The 19,523-nt window shown below is 44.4% G+C and overlaps 2 long non-coding RNA genes across 3 annotated transcripts in view; both read right to left on the reverse strand.

The window, feature by feature from the left end:
- LOC145548920 (uncharacterized) overlaps positions 1-16,623 on the reverse strand; it is a 47,140-nt gene extending 30,517 nt beyond the window's left edge. The window contains exon 1 of the long non-coding RNA XR_014084867.1: positions 15,808-16,623. This is a non-coding gene — a long non-coding RNA (uncharacterized LOC145548920). The remainder of the gene's footprint in view (positions 1-15,807) is intronic.
- Positions 3,729-13,314, reverse strand: LOC145548919 (uncharacterized). 2 transcript variants are annotated; one of them, XR_014084866.1, is made up of 3 exons: positions 5,798-13,300; positions 5,669-5,697; positions 3,729-5,591 (listed from the first exon to the last, which is right to left on the reverse strand). It is a non-coding gene; the product is annotated as an uncharacterized LOC145548919 (long non-coding RNA). The 2 variants fall into 2 exon arrangements; XR_014084865.1 differs by having other exon boundaries at positions 3,729-5,697; positions 5,798-13,314.
- Positions 16,624-19,523: the final 2,900 nt, after the last annotated feature.

Consider the following 19,523-nt stretch of genomic DNA (forward strand, 5'->3'; position numbering starts at 1 on the left):
AGGGAGGCGGCTCACCAGGTGAGGTGGGCGAGGGAGGCGGCTCACCAGGTGAGGCGGGCGAGGGCGGCGGCTCACCAGGTGAGGCGGCTCACCAGGTGAGGCGGCTCACCAGGTGAGGTGGGCGAGGGCGGCGGCTCACCAGGTGAGGCGGCTCACCAGGTGAGGCGGCTCACCAGGTGAGGCGGGCGAGGGCGGCGGCTCACCAGATGAGGCGGCTCACCAGGTGAGGCGCCTCACCTGGTGAGGCGGCTCACCAGGTGAGGCGGCTCACCAGGTGAGGTGGGCGAGGGCGGCGGCTCACCAGGTGAGGCGGCTCACCAGGTGAGGCGGCTCACCAGGTGAGGCGGGCGAGGGCGGCGGCTCACCAGATGAGGCGGCTCACCAGGTGAGGCGGGCGAGGGCGGCGGCTCACCAGATGAGGCGGCTCACCAGGTGAGGTGGGCGAGGGCGGCGGCTCACCAGGTGAGGCGGCTCACCAGGTGAGGTGGGCGAGGGCGGCGGCTCACCAGGTGAGGCGGCTCACCAGGTGAGGCGGGCGAGGGCGGCGGCTCACCAGGTGAGGCGGCTCACCAGGTGAGGCGGCTCACCAGGTGAGGCGGCTCACCAGGTGAGGCGGCGAGGGCGGCGGCTCACCAGATGAGGCGGCTCACCAGGTGAGGCGGGCGAGGGCGGCGGCTCACCAGATGAGGCGGCTCACCAGGTGAGGCGGGCGAGGGCGGCGGCTCACCAGATGAGGCGGCTCACCAGGTGAGGCGGGCGAGGGCGGCGGCTCACCTGGTGAGGCATCCCAGGAATCCCCCCCGCAGCGACAGGTAGGCGAGCCCCGCCAGCTGAACTCTGACCTGAAACCAACGACATCATCAACAGGAAGCAGCAGCAGAAGTAAAATAAAATGTATTTTATATGTAAACGTGTCTCTCATATAAACTGCAGCAGGACCAGTTGGACAGATTTGCTGTAAATATGATCATGTACTCAGATCCCTGCTGGAGGTCAGAAAGCTGCTCGCTAACGATGACTAGCATAGTTATAAACTTAATGAATCTTAAATGTACGCCTGATATATAAAGCAAAAAGGGACGCAGGGCTTTGCTCTAACACTACGACAACGAGGTGACAAGTTCAGGAAAAACATTTAATTAAGAGAAAAAAGCAAAGGAGGAGGAAGTAGTTCAGCTATGCTAACTTGACTTTGACAACCGTAGTGTTTAGATGTGCTGTGGAATTTTTTAAAAGTTTTATAGAAATGTGGCCTAAACAGCAGCTCTCACAGATCTTTAGTTTCATTTAGTTAACGGTTCTACGGCGGCAGCACCGCCATGGATGGAGGTAAAATAATGGTATTTTCACCCTGCAGCGTTGTGCGCCTGCAAAAACGTCCCCATGTAAACAATAATGCAGCAGTAGTTTAATCAGAATATTGTGTTTTTAGCTTGTTTTGTATTTTTCATAAACAGATGGCTACACTGAACTTCACGGCTCCATCAGTTGTTAGCTAGCGCTGCTAATCCACCTCCTTTGCCTTTGCCGCTCCTCTTCGTTTCTCTGTGTGACGTTCTGGTTGGAGAGATGTTGGAGTAGGGGACGCCGTCGTTGCTCAGAGTCGGTTTGAGCCTCTGCCTCCTCTTCAGCTCTCTGGGATTTGGGGTCAAAGTTCAGGTTTCATCTGAGATGCTAATCGGCTCCTGGTTGTGAAAACAACACCTTGTTGCCACGGTTACGCATGCTAGCATCTGTCTAAATGTATGAAAGCCCTTCCAGCTGCACAGCACCCAGAAAGTGTTCCCTCAGGTTGATCGGCCTGACCTGTAGGTGGCGCCACAGCGTCCTGATGTAATTCAGACTAAATGTTTGCTTCGTTCCTCAGACGGACAGAGGAATCTCCTCCTCCACTTTGAGGGAAACGGTTCTGAACAGCGACTTCCAGATCCAGGTCGATGACGTCATCTACAGCGTTCGCAGCGCCCGCTCCCGTCTGCAGGGGGCGCTGGCGACACCGGGCTGATGTTTTGTGCTCCGTTGGTCCGTGAGCCTCGTCCAGCGTCTGGACGACATGAAGCACACGGTGCAGCTCCTTCGCTCCGCCCTGAGTCTTCCTCAGCAGCTGAGGAGGAAGGAGACGCTGGACGACGTACGAGTCTCACTCCGAGTTACTTACCTCACACAGAGACGACGACGATGCTGGATTTAGCTAAAGAGGCTAATCTAATCTGTAATCCTGCAGCAGGTCGATGGAGGAGTTTAAAAAGTGCATAACAACTAGGGCTGTTGTAAACGATTATTTTAGTAATCGAGTAATCTATAGATTTTTCTTACGATTAATCGGATAAAAACAATTATGAAATAAAATATTGGTAAATCTTCCATAACACCAGTGTTACTATCGGATATCAACATCAGTCTATTTTTTCCACATTTGAGCTTCCCTACCAGTTACTGTTTTGTAGACCGGGGAGCAACACGGGATATTTATGGCTCCTCCGTTCAGAAACTCATCTACCAGCCATGTTCCGCCTCCCGTTTGTTCAGACCGGGATGATATAAGTTTATTGTGCGGTTCGTCCGTAAAGCTGCTCTTACCCTGTAAGCATCAACCCTCAGCCGCCCGCCGTGTTCAGTCTCTCCGCTCACCTGTAGAAATCCTCCTCAGCTTCTTCCCGCCGTTCAACCAGCAGCTCCGGAGCAGAAAGGCTGCCGAACTCCCGGCATCGCGCCGGTCATTTTAAGGATGTTTATTGGTCCCACAAAAACGATGAAAACCCGGAATTATCACCAATCAGTAAAATCCCCGCGGGCCGAACCTGAAGATTGGACGTTATGCCGCTAACACGTAGCTTCCGTCAACAACTCAGAGGCGGAAGTCAGAGCTCCGCGCAACGCAAATAATGTTCCGGCTGAAACACGGTGCTAAATGATAAAACATAAACTAACGAAGCTTCGAGGCAGGTCAATTTTCCTCGAGGAATTTTAATAATCGAGGTTCTCGAATCACTCGAGGAATCGTTTCAGCCCTAATAACAACATAACCGGCAACAAGATTAAAATACAAGCTTAAAATCTTCCTGATTAGCTTCAGTTAAATGCTTTAAAATAAGAGCTGCTCAATGTTTCTGATGCTATTAAATTAAAATAAAAAATGTTTCTGTTCTTTTTTAGTTTAAATCTATTCTAATCTGCATAATTTCCATTTACTTTGTGCTAATCGTGTCGCCATCAACAGAAAAGATTAGCTTCGTTTGAGTTGGTGCCACGGGCCGCACAGAATCACGCCAAGGGCCCCACGTGGCCCCCGAGCCACACTTTGGACACCCTGACATAGGACATGAGGAGTTTTGTCTCCGCTGCCTGGACGCTGTTGGTTTCGGGGGAAAATTAAAACATTTTCAGGCGTTTCAGTGAGTTTTTCTGCTATTTAGCGTCAGAATTAACTCTAATTATTATTATTTGTGTCGTCTTGATATTTCAGGCGAATCGCAGAGAAAAGCCGGTTTAGCGACGTTTTAAAATAAAATTCAATGTTTGACTGACTTAATTAATTCTGATGTTTCTACATTTTTAATCATCTGCATAATTAAAACTTATGAAGTCCAGATAATTAGCAATGCTAACATGCTAACATGTTAGCATTGCTAACATGCTAGCATGAATGCTTAACGTAGCTTCAGTTCACTTTATTTCAATGCAAGACCAAATCTACCTGAGAACTTGGCAAACTATAACAGAAAACATTCGTTTCATAAAGTTTTTATTATGTTTCTCTGATTGTTCAACAGAGTCACTCAGAGTTCAGGAGGCCTAAAAATAAAAATATCACGGTGAGGAAACACACAGTCCGTCACCGAGGCGACAATCAACCAGGTTGTTTATGTAACGTCACTAAAATACATTTAATTAGCTTTTGTACCAAATCATGTTTCGTTACGCAGATGATGCTGTGATAATATTCTGATTATACTTTACCTGTGGATGTAGATTTACTGCTCAAGCTGGAAAAGGCGGACCGGACCGGACCGGACCGGACTGAAAGACCAGAAGAACATAGAAAACTTTACAAACTACAGTTATTTTAGCCTGTAAACTGAAATGTTTAGTTTTTCTGTTTGATTTTAGACGTAGTAACAGCGAGAACTAAACACCAAGTTACAGAACAAACAGGAAATTATTTATTATTTTTGACAAACTGCGTTTGTAGTAATTTCACCTCAACACCTAATCCAGGGGTCCCCAAACCTTTTCCTGTGAGGGCCACATAACGTTTCCCTTCTCTGGTGGGGACCGGAGTCAGTTTATGACCTGCGCGTTTACCTCCGATTAATGATTATTAATAATATTCAATTAAATCTTCAGGAGAATCGCCTTTCGTCAAAAAAGATCAATGCAGTCAGAGCCGCAATTTAAGTGTAACTCCCAGTGTTTCCCACAGTGTATTATAAGCCTGGCGGGCCACCAGACTTTAATTGCCTCCCCGCCAGGCTTTACTTGCTCCCTGCCAGGCTTTACTTGCCTCCCCACCAGGTTTTACTTTCCTAGCGACCAGGTGTAACTCCCAGTGTTTCCCACAGTGTATTATAAGCCTGGCGGGCCACCAGACTTTAATTGCCTCCCCGCCAGGCTTTACTTGCTCCCTGCCAGGCTTTACTTGCCTCCCCACCAGGTTTTACTTTCCTAGCGACCAGGTGTAACTCCCAGTGTTTCCCACAGTGTATTATAAGCCTGGCGGGCCACCAGACTTTAATTGCATCCCCACCAGGCTTTACTTGCTCCCCGCCAGGCTTTACTTGCCTCCCCACCAGGTTTTACTTTCCTAGCGACCAGGTGTAACTCCCAGTGTTTCCCACAGTGTATTATAAGCCTGGCGGGCCACCAGACTTTAATTGCCTCCCCTTCCCGGCTTTACTTGTCTCCCTGCCAGGCTTTACTTGCCTCCACCAGGCTTCAAAAAGTCACTAGAGGGTATAAAACCCCAAAATTATCGTATATTGGCTCCGCCCACTTTGCTGGAATGTTTTTTATTTGTCAGGGGGCGGAGCTAATCTTCCACCGAGGGGTTAATTACACTTTAAACCAAAACTAAAGAAAAATATTTACATTTTGCTTTTAGAATAAAAAAATTCACTCCTGAAGTTTTAGCTTCACTCAGTTCAAATAAAAATATTGCATTAAAAAACTTTTATTAATCAGTTAATCCAAACTTAGTGAAGTCAACCAGAAACAGCTGAACATTTTAAACGTCGGGAGTTTTTAGCTACAGATTCGTGCTTTGCTACAAACGATGAAACGTTCCCTGAAGGAATGCTGTCGCTGCATTTTACACAATTAAATCTTTTATCTTCTCATTTAAAAGAGGAATTTTCTGATACTGTTTCAAAAAAAGGCCCAAGTGTTTGAGTCTGCAGAATGTAGCTGTTTGTTTTTATCTTTTATCCGGTTGTGGCCGTGTGCAGAGCAGGCGGGTCGGAGGGACCCGCTGGTGGCTCTGCGGCTCAGGAATGTGACCGCAGAGACGAACCCGGCCGGGAACCGGGAACCGGGTCTCAGAGGTACAGGGACCCAGAGAGGGTTACCAGCAGCCGAGAGAGTTTCTCCTTCCACTGTAAACATGGGCAGAGTCGCTTTAACACGGGTTGGTTTGGTGGTGAAAGTGTTTTTATTGATTCTGCCAACGTACCGGAGCAGCCGCCGGTTCAGGATGTGACCCTGGAGCCAGAATGAAAAGTAAATACTAATTATGTGAGAAGCTCTTTGCAGTGAGCCGTCATTTCCAAATGCTCCAGGTGTTTGGTTCTGCTGGGCCCACCTGACTGCTATCAGCTGGACTGGACCGCTTCAGCTCGGATCGTTTCATCCTCTTCAGGCTGGAACGTCTTGGCTCACTTCCGGGTGAAACGATGCTTCACGTCTTCAGCTGGAATAACTAATAATTGATGATGAGGTGAAGCTCTGCTATCAGCTGGACTGGAGCCCAGCCGGGTCGTCTCTCCGGTCGGATTCGGTGCCGGTGGTGACCCGGGGTCCGGCCCGCTCCAGAACCGGATCATCCTCTCCCAAAACGGAGCGAGTCTCAGCTGCTGCTAACGAACTCTTCCTCAGTCTTCAGCCGTCATCTTCATCTCCGTCCCGCTGCTGGAGGACGTTCCTCCGTCAGGATGGTCCCTCCTCTTCCTCACTCGGCCCGGTGTTTTCATAAACAAACCCACCAGCCCAAACTTTAACCGCGCCTCCATCCGCCGCCACCTCTGACCCTCGGACATCCCGCCGTCTCTGCGTTTAAATCCGCGTGATATAAATAGCAGCAGCCCTGCTGCCTGCTGGGCTGCTGCCTCTGACCACAGCTGGAAATTTCCTCAATAATCTGTGATGAAGAGCCAACAGACGGGATGTGAAAGTGGCTTTTCATGAAGTTATTCAGCTTCTTTACACACAACCAGCCTGATTCTTTCTAATCCCACAGGAAACCCGGCTACTTGGACGCTTCATCACGTCAGCGATTATGGCGAAACAAACGCGTTTCCTACAAAGATTTCTCCTCTTCCTCACCAGGATTTTATCTCCTTGCATTCACATCCACAGATTACTGACTGTTGGGGTTTTTTCCCAGAATCCCCCTGCGCCTGCTGTCTGACGGGCTGGGAGCGCCGGGATCCGCAGCTCGTTTTGATGGGATCAAAAATCCAAAGGAACCGTGAAAACGAGCCTCGTTTGGTTCATCCGTCCGGCTGTGACGGGACCGTCACAGGTTTTATCCCGACGGTGGATTTCATGATGTTTATCCCAGTTTAGACCAACACATCATCTCTCCCAGAACATTTACAAACCCTGGATCCAAAACCTGAACCATGACGAATAACCTGAACACCTAACCATTGGCTTTGAGGGGAAATTATGCAGCAATTAACCCTTAAAAGGACACAGCCTGCTTTAACCCGGTGCAGTCGCTGCTCGCCGTGCGGCGTACAAGCATGTGACGCATTAATGAGGCTTCGTGATAACACGGACGGCATACCGAGTTTTCATTTCGACTCTGGTGGACAGCACGGACTTTAAACTTTATAAAAGTAGTGCTTTTATGTTGGTTTTGTGGTTATTTACTTCAAAATAAAGCCAGAAATAAGATCGATCATTTCCGCCTTATTTTGTGGGGTCTAAATGTACCACATTTCGAAACAACCAATGAAAATGTGTTGACGGTCTGTTGCTAGGTAGAACAGAGACACGCGGAAAGAGACGAGGGGGGGATTTGGATACGGCAAGAGACGAGGGCGCAGCGATGCTGTGGATTAAGAGTGTTTCGATGGTTTTTAAGACTATAAGTGTGTTAGTTAGAGTTCGTGGTGTGTGTAGGGTTAGTAGCAGTTTTGCTAGCTATCGCTACATGGCTTCATAGCGAGCGCTGACGCACAGAGAAGAGAGACTGGGACGGCCATTTAGACCTCGACTGCAAAGGGTTAACAGCATTACATGAAGGGTCTTTAAGTTAATTTACACATAAAGGGCTCATTGGTCATAAAGCCATCAACATGACGGTGAGCTTTTAGCTGCTAGCGTAACCGTTTATCAGAGTCTCATCGTTTTCTGGAGGATGTTCTTTAAAGAAACAGATGAGTTTATTTCGGTTTGTTTTCCGTACAGCAGCTCAAACGTACCAAGGAAAATCACCGTTAGCATAAAATCACGCAAATTGGAATTACGAAGATAAATCTGCTTAATGGTAACAAACCAATTTTGAGAAAACTCACATTTTCCAATGAAACGTTTCTGCGTTCGATGAGGTAATTTTTCAACCGTTTGGGCAACGGAAACATTTTTATCGTGTTTCAGGAGTTTGTGGCACAATCAACGCTCTTATTTGTAATTGTCTTTGCCTCCACTAAAGTTGGACGATTGGACAAATTTATCAATCATCGACGAAATGCTGCGTCCTTTGTTGTTTTTATAAGAGTTACTCTATTAGCTACGATAATCACGATGCTTTACGGAAGTCAAAAGATGCCCTTCCTGGGAAAAACGATGTTGTTTTTAAAGGCAAACACAAATTCCTTCCAGCTGCAAGCAAAGTTTTTACTTTCCAGAGTGGCTCCAAGTGCAGCAGTGATTTATTTAGTCAAACCCGGAGCAGGAAGCCGGTTTCCTCCGTTCAGAAAACACATTCGACCAAATAATAACCGTAGTGGCGACGAGTGACAAACAAACAGTTTCTTTCTCCTGGTTGATCCTGCTTACTGCCGCTCCACTACCTGGTTTATGGTTCCCAATATAAAACAAGATTAAAACAAGATCTCCAGTCTTGTGGGTCACTGACAAGTTCCCCATTACGTTAGTCGTCACGTCTGTCACAGCCGTGATTTTTAATCAATTATCACGTCATTTTTAATTACTCTTCTTATTTAATGGAGACACCTTAACCGGTTTCTAATGTCAGAGGTTTTGTGCACATTTGTAACAGAAACGCAGCAAATGATCCCAAACGTACCAGAGAAAATATCCTGATAAACGGAGCAAAGGTTTATGACTCAATAAAAACGCTTACGGAGAGAAAACACTGCCAGCAGAGAGAGTTTACGAGCACAGCTGGATTTCCTGTCTCTGTCAGTCTGACCTGCAACATGTCAACTTTCTTCTAACAAAAAGAAATATTAAAATCCTCTTTGCCTTGAATGGGGATAAACGTGCAGCAAAGCAGGGAAATGGATTCAGAAGTTTGTGGGTTTCAAGGACAGGACAAAAAAATTCATAATCTCCCTTTCTTGCAGTTTCAGAAACAGAAAATCTTAATTTTTAATAAAATGCAATCACATTGTGGCAGCGTTGCCATCATTCAGTCTGTAAACGCCACCAGACAGGAAAAATAATGTCGGGGTCCCCAGTTTGTACTGAAAACCTGCCAGTCCAGCAGACAGCAGCTGACATTCCAGACATTTTCCTCCGGATAACGGTCCCCACATTTCAGCGGCTGGAAAATACACGCGCTCCCACCCACCCCGTCCTGGATGCACAACCATTTTCTGCAGTTATGGTTCGTTTGCCTTGCTTGACCACTGGTAGTAGCCACTTCTATGCGCTCTAGCTCTAGGAGTGTCTCCAGACTCCAGAGGAGAGCAAACACCCAGCGCAGTGGCCTCAAGTCGATACCAGCCTCTGCTTTCAATTTGGTACCAAAATAGCTTATGGGAAGAAAAAAACAAACCTCACATTCCCAGTTTAAACGGTAAACCTCCCAGTCCAGCAGTCAGCAGCCAGAATCCAAACTATTTAGGCTTCGATAATAAACATTTTACGCATCCAACTGGGAAGGAAGTCTGTGCTATCCTTAAAATATCACCAGAAATTAAGGATTCACCTTTAATATACAAACAATTATACATTTTAGAGGGGAAACAAAAGGTTTTTTGAATCTGCCAAGCAACAGTTTGAACTGTGTAACCCCAAAAACCACAACTCTACGTCAAAAATAAAGTCTGCGATTAAAGACACAATTATTCCTCCTGAGAAATCCCCACATTTTAAATCCTTTACCTACATAAAACAGCTGCGATTTACGTCAAACGACTTCCAGGTTCATGTTACAGATGTTAAATGGATGATTATCAAGTATAACATCATAAAAATTATATTCAAATAAGTTCTGGAAAAGCAAACAAGTTCATTTCTACCAGCTGTAAAACAAATGGAAGGAAGGAGAAGCGTTTAAAATACTCCTCTTGGCTTGAAAGCTGTGAGGGAAGAAAAACTCAAATCAAAGTATCCAACTTCAAATTGTACCAGTAAAAACTTCCCACGCAGCATTTTGACGCTGCGTGGATGTCAAAAATGATGCTGTAATTTCTAAAACAATTTCCAAAACAAATTACAGCATCAAATTCTGTCATTTGTTTTGTCCTTTATCTGAAAACCATATTTTTATGTTGAAATAACAGAGGAAGAGCTTATATGACAGTAAAAAAGGACGGATCCGAGCACACGGCCCTGTGGAACTCCATCAGACTGATTCTCTTCAGATACACAGATGTCTTTTCTTTCCATAGTTACTGATTCCATCTGAACAGCAGAAACTCTCTGACAAAGAGTTCAACACGAATGTGAAGGTCAGAGAAACAGCCCAACTATCAGGACTGAACCCAACTTCCGCCTATTTGTTCTGCATTTTAAAAGTTAATCAGCTGCGGCGACATTAGATACGAGCGTCAACGACTTGTTTACTGGCAGCTGCGCCACCACGGAAGTCAACAGGAAGCCAGCGGGTTTTCTGCGCTTCCTGTGGAAATGCAATGTACTCTGCGCTCCTTGGCTCCTGTACTGTAACCCTCCGCTGGTGTGTAACCATCAGATGCGAGAATGAGACGCCTCCTTCCAGGTCGCTGCTTGTCGTCTTCTGGGTTTGACTCAAACTTAACGTCAACAGACGACGTGGGTTTGTTCCAGTTCAGGCACCCATCTGACCGCCTTGTTAGACAAAAACAGAGGGAACGACTGAAGATCTGCCACAACCTTGGCAAAGCACCAAAAACGTGCCATCTATGCCCCTGCATTGGTGAGCAACTCAAATCCAGAGTGGGACGAAACTGCCTTGACATTTATTGATAAAATAAAAGACTTGTTTAAACTTTGAATCTGGAAGAAGCAAAGTTTAACCCTATATGTTTAACTAATGCCTTGGAAGTTGAAACTCATTGCTGGGTTTGACGACAGTATTCCAGTTAACGCAGGCGGAGAAGTCAGGATTTCAACATGGTGGCGCCGAAAAAGACATTGTTCACAATCTCTCTTCCCAACATCGCTGAGCTTTACTTAAATAAGTACGATGTAGGGCTGCAGGCGCCACATCTAACGCTGAAGATTGAAAGTGTTGGCTGAGATGTTGTTAACGTAAATCCACGGGCCGATCAACAAATGCTAAAGTAAGTTCACCCTGAAGGAGGGGGGGGCAAAGATGCTAAAAGGAGCCTCCAAAAACCCGACAATGTCACCACTGCAACCGTTGGTACAAAAAATCCCGACTGAACAACCAGAAAATGAACTAACAAGTTTCATGGTCTTCCACCACAACTGATGAAAAGGTTTGAACCTCAGGGTTTGATCTTGGAGCAACTCGTTCCACCAAGTACGACGGTCTCGTTGTGGATTGAAGATGTCGGTTGAGATGTTGTTGACGTAAATCCATCGGCCAGTCAACAAATAATCAAGTAAGTTCACCCTGAAAGCTGGCTGCAAGATGCTAAAGCAATCTCCAAAAACCCAACAATGTCACCATGGACCTACAACAAGGCCCTGCTACTGTCGATGCAAAAAAATCACGACTGTCCAATCAGAAAACAAATCTACAAGTTTCATGGTCTTCCACCACAACTGATGAAAAGGTTTGAACCTCAAGGTTTGGCCTTAGTCATCCCACCAAGTACGGCGGTCTCATCACAGATTGAAGATGTCGGTTGAGATGTTGTTGACGTAAATCCATGAGTAAAGCTGACTGCAAGATGCTAAAAACAGCTTCCGACAATGTCACCATAGACCTACGACAAGGTCCTGCTACTGTGGATGCAAAAATTCACGACTGTCCAATCAGAAAACAAATCTACAAGTTTCATGGTCTTCCACCACAATTGATGAAAAGGTTTGAACCTCAGGGTTTGATCTTGGAGCAACTCGTTCCACCAAGTACGACGGTATCGTTGTGGATTGAAGATGTCGGTTGAGATGTTGTTGACGTAAATCCATCGGCCAGTCAACGAATAATCAAGTAAGTTCACCCTGAAAGCTGGCTGCAAGATGCTAAAGCAGTCTCCAAAAACCCAACAATGTCACCATGGACCTACAACAAGGCCCTGCTACTGTTGATGCAAAAATTCACGACTGTCCAATCAGAAAACAAATCTACAAGTTTTATGGTCTTCCAACTCATCTGATGAAAAGGTTTGAACCTCAGGGTTTGATCTTGGAGCAACTCGTTCCACCCAAGTACGACGGTCTCGTTGTGGATTGAAGATGTCGGTTGAGATGTTGTTGACGTAAATCCATCGGCCAGTCAACGAATAATCAAGTAAGTTCACCCTGAAAGCTGGCTGCAAGATGCTAAAGCAGTCTCCAAAAACCCAACAATGTCACCATGGACCTACAACAAGGCCCTGCTACTGTCGATGCAAAAAATCACGACTGTCCAATCAGAAAACAAATCTACAAGTTTCATGGTCTTCCACCACAACTGATGAAAAGGTTTGAACCTCAAGGTTTGGCCTTAGTCATCCCACCAAGTACGGCGGTCTCCTCACAGACTGAATATGTTGGTTGAGATGTTGTTGACGTAAATCCATGAGTAAAGCTGACTGCAAGATGCTAAAAACAGCTTCCGACAATGTCACCATAGACCTACGACAAGGTCCCTCCACTGTGGATGCAAAAATTCACGACTGTCCAATCAGAAAACGAATCAACAAATTTGACCTTTATCAAAGGTTTTCAACTGGAAAACCTTTGCTCCTCAAGAAACACACAAGCAGACAAAGACTTGTGGAAAAATGAGTCTAAATCTGAATTATTTGGCACCAGGACAGACGCATTCCAGGTAAAGAACTTCCTACCAGCTGTGGTTGGAGGTGGAAGCGCCACGGTTTGGAAGTGTTGAGTTGGATCAGGACCTGTTCAGCTTCCCATCACAGGCCCCACCGTGACTTCTACCAAAAAACATTAACGCTGAAGCAGAACTGGACCGTGAAACACAAAAACGGCTCAAAACACGGCAGAAAAGCTCAAAACTAAGAAAAGGAAAGTCTTCGCTGAGATCCTGTGGGCTGAAAAAGCAGAACAGTCCTCAGAAATCTCACACCTGAAAGTGAGAAGTGGGGCCAACTTTCCTCAGACATGCAAGAGGCGTTGACAACAAACAACCGCTTCCTGTTCCTGTTTGAGCCGTTTCAGGAAACCCTGTTCCTCTTCTCCCCGGCCTTGGAGTCCAGCTGCTGTGTCAACACCGGCAGCGCCGAGACTGGGTCTGTTTGGTCTGCTGACAGGAGGGCGTTGCCTCTAAACCAACACGGCCTCATTGTGTGATCCTGGCTGCTCCCTCTGACTCTCTGCTGGCGCTCAGCTAGCAGTGGGATAACTGTGCGTGTGTTTGTACTCGCTGGTTTAGCCTTAAGGACCTTCAGCCGTACATTCACTAGCCTTCTGCAGACCGGAGAGCCCGAAGGAGACGAAGGCTGGCAATGATGCAGCGAACTTTACTTTTCTAGGGTTGGTGGTTGGGATTAAGAACAGGATTATACTGGTAATACAGTATAATCCTGTATTACCAGTACAGGATTATACTGGTAATACAGTATAATCCTGTATTACCAGTATAACTCTGTATTACCAGTACAGGATTATACTGGTAATACAGTATAATCCTGTATTACCAGTACAGGATTATACTGGTAATACAGTATAATCCTGTATTACCAGTAGTACAGGATTATACTGGTAATACAGTATAATCCTGTATTACCAGTATAACTCTGTATTACCAGTACAGGATTATACTGGTAATACAGTATAATCCTGTATTACCAGTATAACTCTGTATTACCAGTACAGGATTATACTGGTAATACAGTATAATCCTGTATTACCAGTATAATCCTGTACTGGTAATACAGTATAATCCTGTATTACCAGTATAACTCTGTATTACCAGTACAGGATTATACTGGTAATACAGTATAATCCTGTATTACCAGTACAGGATTATACTGGTAATACAGTATAATCCTGTATTACCAGTATAATCCTGTACTGGTAATACAGTATAATCCTGTATTACCAGTATAATCCTGTATTACCAGTATAATCCTGTATTACCAGTATAACTCTGTATTACCAGTACAGGATTATACTGGTAATAAATGCACTTAAAATGAGTTGAAATCAATAAAATCCAAACATGGGTAGAAATACAAACTTTAGTGTTTGCAAAGACTTAATAATCTTTAAATAATTGAGCAAACTGTACTGTTATGAATGTGTGTGATTAAACTGAAATATATTTTTTGTAAAGTGCTTTCAGAGTATATCTGCTGTGAATCAGTTCATGTTGAAATAAACGAAGTTGAATTGAACACGTTGGACAAAGTTTTCGTTGAGCCCAAAGGAAACCCGACGTAAACAATTATTTCATTGGGTCTCCGACAGATTTCACAATAAATCATTTGGCACAATGTGTCGCGATCATGTTCCACAAGCAATAAAAGTTCTGAAGCTCAAACTGGAAAGTATTCCTGCAGGCATGAAAGCCTCGGATCATTTAAGCTTTCTTTTCACCGGAGTCTTTATGGTGGATAGTAAGGATTTACGCCCGTTAGCTTCAAGGTGTCTAATTATTCCCATGCTGCTAAAAATCAATTTGCAAGAATCCTCTTTAATTCTCTTGTAACATTTACAGTCAAAGTTCTGAATCTTCTCCATTTTACATTTTCTCCAAATGTTCAGTGGTAATATTAATTAGTTATGTGTTCCTGTCAAACAAAAGGCAACTAGCCAAACGAAGCTATAAACCTGTAAAAACTCATAATTACTTAAAAAATATTGTATTTTTCTGCTCCGATCACCATTTTTTCAGTTGCATAATGGATCCCAGGCTGATGACGCAGACGGACTGAAGCCTGAAACAAAACTTCAGACGCTAAGGACATTTAGGCTAACAAGGTTAGCTAACAAAACATCTGGGTCGAGGAAAACTGCCTCAAAAGGAACTATTATACAGCAAAGACGTCTTGAAACACATAAACATGATTTGCTTATATCATATTTTCTATGTTAGCTAGAGCTAACGCCATTAGCAGGAGCTAATACCGCTAGCAGAGGCTAACACCATTACCAGAGACTAACGCAAAACCACAACAGTGGATGTTTAAAGTGATAATGAAGCATCTTTTAGGTTTTGTAGCATCGTTCCAATGTATTTGAGAAAATGTTTTGATCCCAATGCTAACCATAAACATTTCAGGTTAGCATTTCCAAGCAGCAGCTGTTTCATTCATCGTCATCCGTTTGGTTCTCCTCGTGTTCATTTGTTCCTGTCATTTATGCATTGGTTTCTGTTTCAACACGTTTTGGTTCAAATTGAAAAGTCTGAACGTTACTGAATGTGCAAAAATTATTGTTCTGGATGGACGGAGCTAGCGCCTTAGCACGTAGCATATGCCATCTACCCAGGATGCATTGCAGCGCAAAAATCATGGCAACAACATAAAAAAAAATCAGGAAGGGTGTTTTTGTTTTTGCCTTATTGTAGATAATTTGCAATATGTTTCTCAAATAAAAAGTCTTGTTACAACTAATGAAGAATTCCTTTAAAAAGAGGCGGCAGAAGCAAAGGAAGTGGATTAGCAGTGCTTATCAACAACTATCGTCCTTGACATGTTACTGTGGAATATCAGAATATCATCTCTGCTGTTGGCGTGTCATGAGACTGTCATACAGCAACAGTCTTCAGTCAGAGGCTTTTCTAATTCATCGGAAGACTGACTGCTACTGGAGAGTCTTTTTGAAGGTTTATCACATTTAGTTTCCCTCAGTGATCAAATATTTTTTACATTTTGAATTAACCAGAAGCAAACTAGAATAAGGAATAACTTCTAATGTCAAAACAAGATTATCTTGAAGGACAGAGTCCGGCTGTCTCTGAGACATTAGAGATTAAAGTCTAATAATAATTATGTAAGAAAGTGTCGCTGTGCCAAACACAGAAGCGGAGATAACAGTTACAGAGCAGCAAACCACAAGCGGACACCAAACAGCAGAAAGCAAACCTCAAGTAAAAATAAAAGCGGGACTCACGTAGCATCCAGAGGCAGCGCTGCGCTCCGGTCTTCACACCCGGGCAGAGCGCTTCCTGCGCCGGACAGGCCGTGGCTGACAGCGGCCCGCCGGAGCTGGAGCTGCCGCTGCGGCGTCACGGAAACACCGCTACGTTTCCCCACGCCGCCGCCTCCACGCTCCATCTTCTCCGGTTCGGGTTTCGCCTCCAGAACACCGGTACGAAATGTCGACCGGGCCGGATAAAAAACGGAAGCCGGTAAAATGAAAACGGGCCGTTGGAGACACGGTTCCTGACGCAGCGGTTCCGCTGTTGCGCGGAGCCCCGTGTTGCCGGATCTTGCTAGAAAAACCAGCAACCAGCTATGAAAACAAGCCCAGAAACCCCAACTAGCGACCTGCTTGTAAACAGTATAAATTAATACATTTATGGTAAAAAAATCATTTAGAAAAGGTCTAACTAACAGCCAAATGTCCAGAATAAATATCCACTATTTTATACAATTATTCACGGGAGGCCAATGGAAATTATAAATAACCCCAATTTAAGTTTTTTATTTGTCTTTATTCCGTTTGAGCGCTTATCGTCTTTACTTCGTTTTATCTGATCTATCTATAATTAACTTCCGGTTTTAGATTCAATGCTTTTATTTTTTTAAAAAGACTATTCTATTTCCGGTTTTGTATTATTGAACAGCAGCTTAACGAAAACAACGGAGTCGGGAGTTGATCAAATAAGAGAGATAGAGATAAATCTTTATTGTCATTGTCACAAGAACAACGAAATTTAAAAAGTGCCGTAAGTCAGTGCATATGCTAAAAAAAGAAAAACTTGTGTCACACTTTACATATACTGTAAGAAATACATAACAAGTAGGTGATAAAATAAAACTAATAAATAAGAATAACCACATTCTGACACACATCATTCATAGTGATTAATGGTTATTTGATTGCATGTAAATGAGAATGTTTTCAATATTGAGCAACTGAAATTGTGCTTCTGTTTCATTGTGTACTAAAACTAGAGTTATTTTTAGACTATATTTCAAAGTTGCAAACATAATGGTTTTAGTTTAAAGGGTTTTTTTTTTTTGTATGTTGACGTTTTCTTTACGTCACTCAGTCACTCTAGGCGCCAGTATGAACGTCGGAAGTGAGGACCGGAAGTATGGAAATTTTGCTACTAATGCGTTAGAAAACTCGTTACGGTAAAAAAGGGGTCCGGCGGACGTCACACAGTGACTGACAGCCATGTTGGTAGGCAGGTAACTTACCTACAATATAAGTACATAACTAACCTGATCACAGTTTTTGAGAACTCCACTCACCTCGCTGTGATCCTTAGACAAACATCGGTGATATTTACAGCTGGAGCAGTAAAATCAGCTTAGCTAATGCAGCTTTTGTCTGTAGGACGGACATGTTGCCTCCTGTTCGTGTTTGTTGCTGCGTGGACTCTCTCTGCCAGTCACCACAAGCTTGTTGGAGGGTTTGTACGGCAAAAGACATTCAAATTTAAAGTTTACTCCAGGGATTTTTTTTTATTGTCATACCATTTTTCACAATTGCTTGAATTTGTTCTTGCATTACTAAGCCGTTGTATTACTTGCTATCGTTTATCGCAGTAACTTCTGGGATAGAAGTTACTGCGTGCCTACTGCGTGAAGTGAATGCATGCCTTCTGAACCAACTGACCAAGTTTGAAGCCGATCCATCAAAAGCCCTAGGACACAGGTGTCAAACTCAAGGCCCGGGGGCCAAATCTGGCCCGCCGTAGCTTTTTATGTGGCCCTCTGGACTCCAAATTACACCAATAAGTCCTTCCAGTTTTTCACAAATCTGCAAAAATCACACAAAATCAACAAATTTCCAAATTTTTTCCCCTGATTTTACTGCAAATTTTCTCAAAATTGGTCAAAAACATTGAATCCGTAACTGATACAGCGAGTGATAAAGAGTCACATTTAACATTATATTAGCGTAAATACTGCAAAATAACAATTACAAATATTTCTTAATATTCACCACAAAATCTGTCATTTTGATTGCAAAAATAAACACTAAAATAATCACAAATCCCAGAGGAACAGCTATTTATTGATATTTTAACAGTTTTATTGGTGTTATCAATAGATTCTGGTGCAACCGGCCCTTTAAGAACATTCAGATTTTTGATTCGGCCCAAAATAAAAATGAGTTTGACACCACTGCCCTAGGAGGAGTTCGATCAAATGCGAAGGCTATAAACGGCCAAAATGGGGTGAAATTTGCAAATTCAATCCAAAATGGCCGATTTCCTGTTTGACATGCACTATGAGAACAATTATAAATTCTGACATCATCAGAATCTATTGTTGTGACAGAAAAGAACCCTGCTGGGAGGGTACGATGATGTCACACACGGCCTGATGATGTCATCGGTGACGTCACTCTGTGATACAGCCTCTGTCTATGACTCGTCGGAATCCTCTCCATTTGTCTCCGGACCTCGAAGCTGTCTGGCCTGCGTTACGTTTTGCTCTGACGATTTTGGCGTTAAAAACCTCAAAATGTACAAAGTCGAGAAGCAGAAAGCAATGACTGCTTTTTACGATGCTGAGAAAGTTCGCAAGAAGAACAACAAGGCGATCCAGAAGCTGCTGAAGACCAACGCGGACCTGGAGAACTCCTCGGACCGCAGGAGCCGCTATCAAAATCGGAAGAGGCTGGAGAAAGATGAGAGGGTGTTTTTCAAAGAATGCGAGAAGCGGCTCTACAAGCTGAACTTGGAATTCGACATCTGGGCAGACGAGGAACAAAAACTGGACAGTCTGTGCAAGAGAAGGGCGATGCTTTTCGACGTGTTGAAAAACACGAACGAGCAGCTAATTGAGGAGCCCATGATGAAGTCTTTGAACCACGGGGCCCTACTGCGTCAGGACAGGCTGTTATTTCTTAACAAAGAGTTAAGAAAAAACGTCGGCATCTTGTCAAGGCAACTTGTTCAACAAACGAAGCTATTTGAAGAATTCACAGAGAAAGAAAGGCAAAACAAAGAGATGATGACGATTCAAGACAACTACTTCAGAGAGATCAGGCAGAAATTAAAAATGTACAACTTGGTCACCGTGAAGAAGAAAGTCTCCTCGGACGATGAAAGCGGGAAGGACACGTTCAGAAAGAACCAGAAACTGGAGGGTACGCTCAAATCACTGAGCCAACAGACGATCAACGTGCCGATGCTGAAATATCAGTTTCTCTGCGCAGTCGACGAGAAACGGCGGCTCAGCGTCCTCAACGGGGAGCTGGAACTAGAGGTTCTGGTGTTGACGGAAAGGCTTTCGGATCAGACTGGCTGGGAGGTTGCCTTCAAGGACGTGGAGAGCAAGGTCAAGGATCTGCAGCAGACCCAGGCTGCTCGTCTGAAGAAGATCGAGGAATTGAAGGGAAGCGCAAAGCTCGGGACCAAATCCATGTTTTCCTCGTTTTCAAAAGAGAAAAAGGAAAGAGAGAAGCTGACCAAACGCTTGAATTACTTCAGGACTAAAATCACTACCCTCCAGAAGGAATACAAAGCCTTCCAACCAGACATTGAGGCGTATAAGAAGGAACTGGAGGCTGCTGCAGAAGCTGCAGAAGCTGCAGCAGAAACTGCTTCGATCGCAGCGAGAGACTCTCCTAAATCCAAGAAATCAGAGGAGTCTTCCACCGACTCTGTCAGTGAGTCAGATATTGAAGAGACCGTCACTGAAGAG

Source organism: Poecilia reticulata, chromosome 18 (assembly GCF_904066995.2).
Source record: "Poecilia reticulata chromosome 18, P_reticulata-male-v2, whole genome shotgun sequence".
Classification (NCBI taxonomy): Eukaryota; Metazoa; Chordata; class Actinopteri; order Cyprinodontiformes; family Poeciliidae; genus Poecilia; species Poecilia reticulata.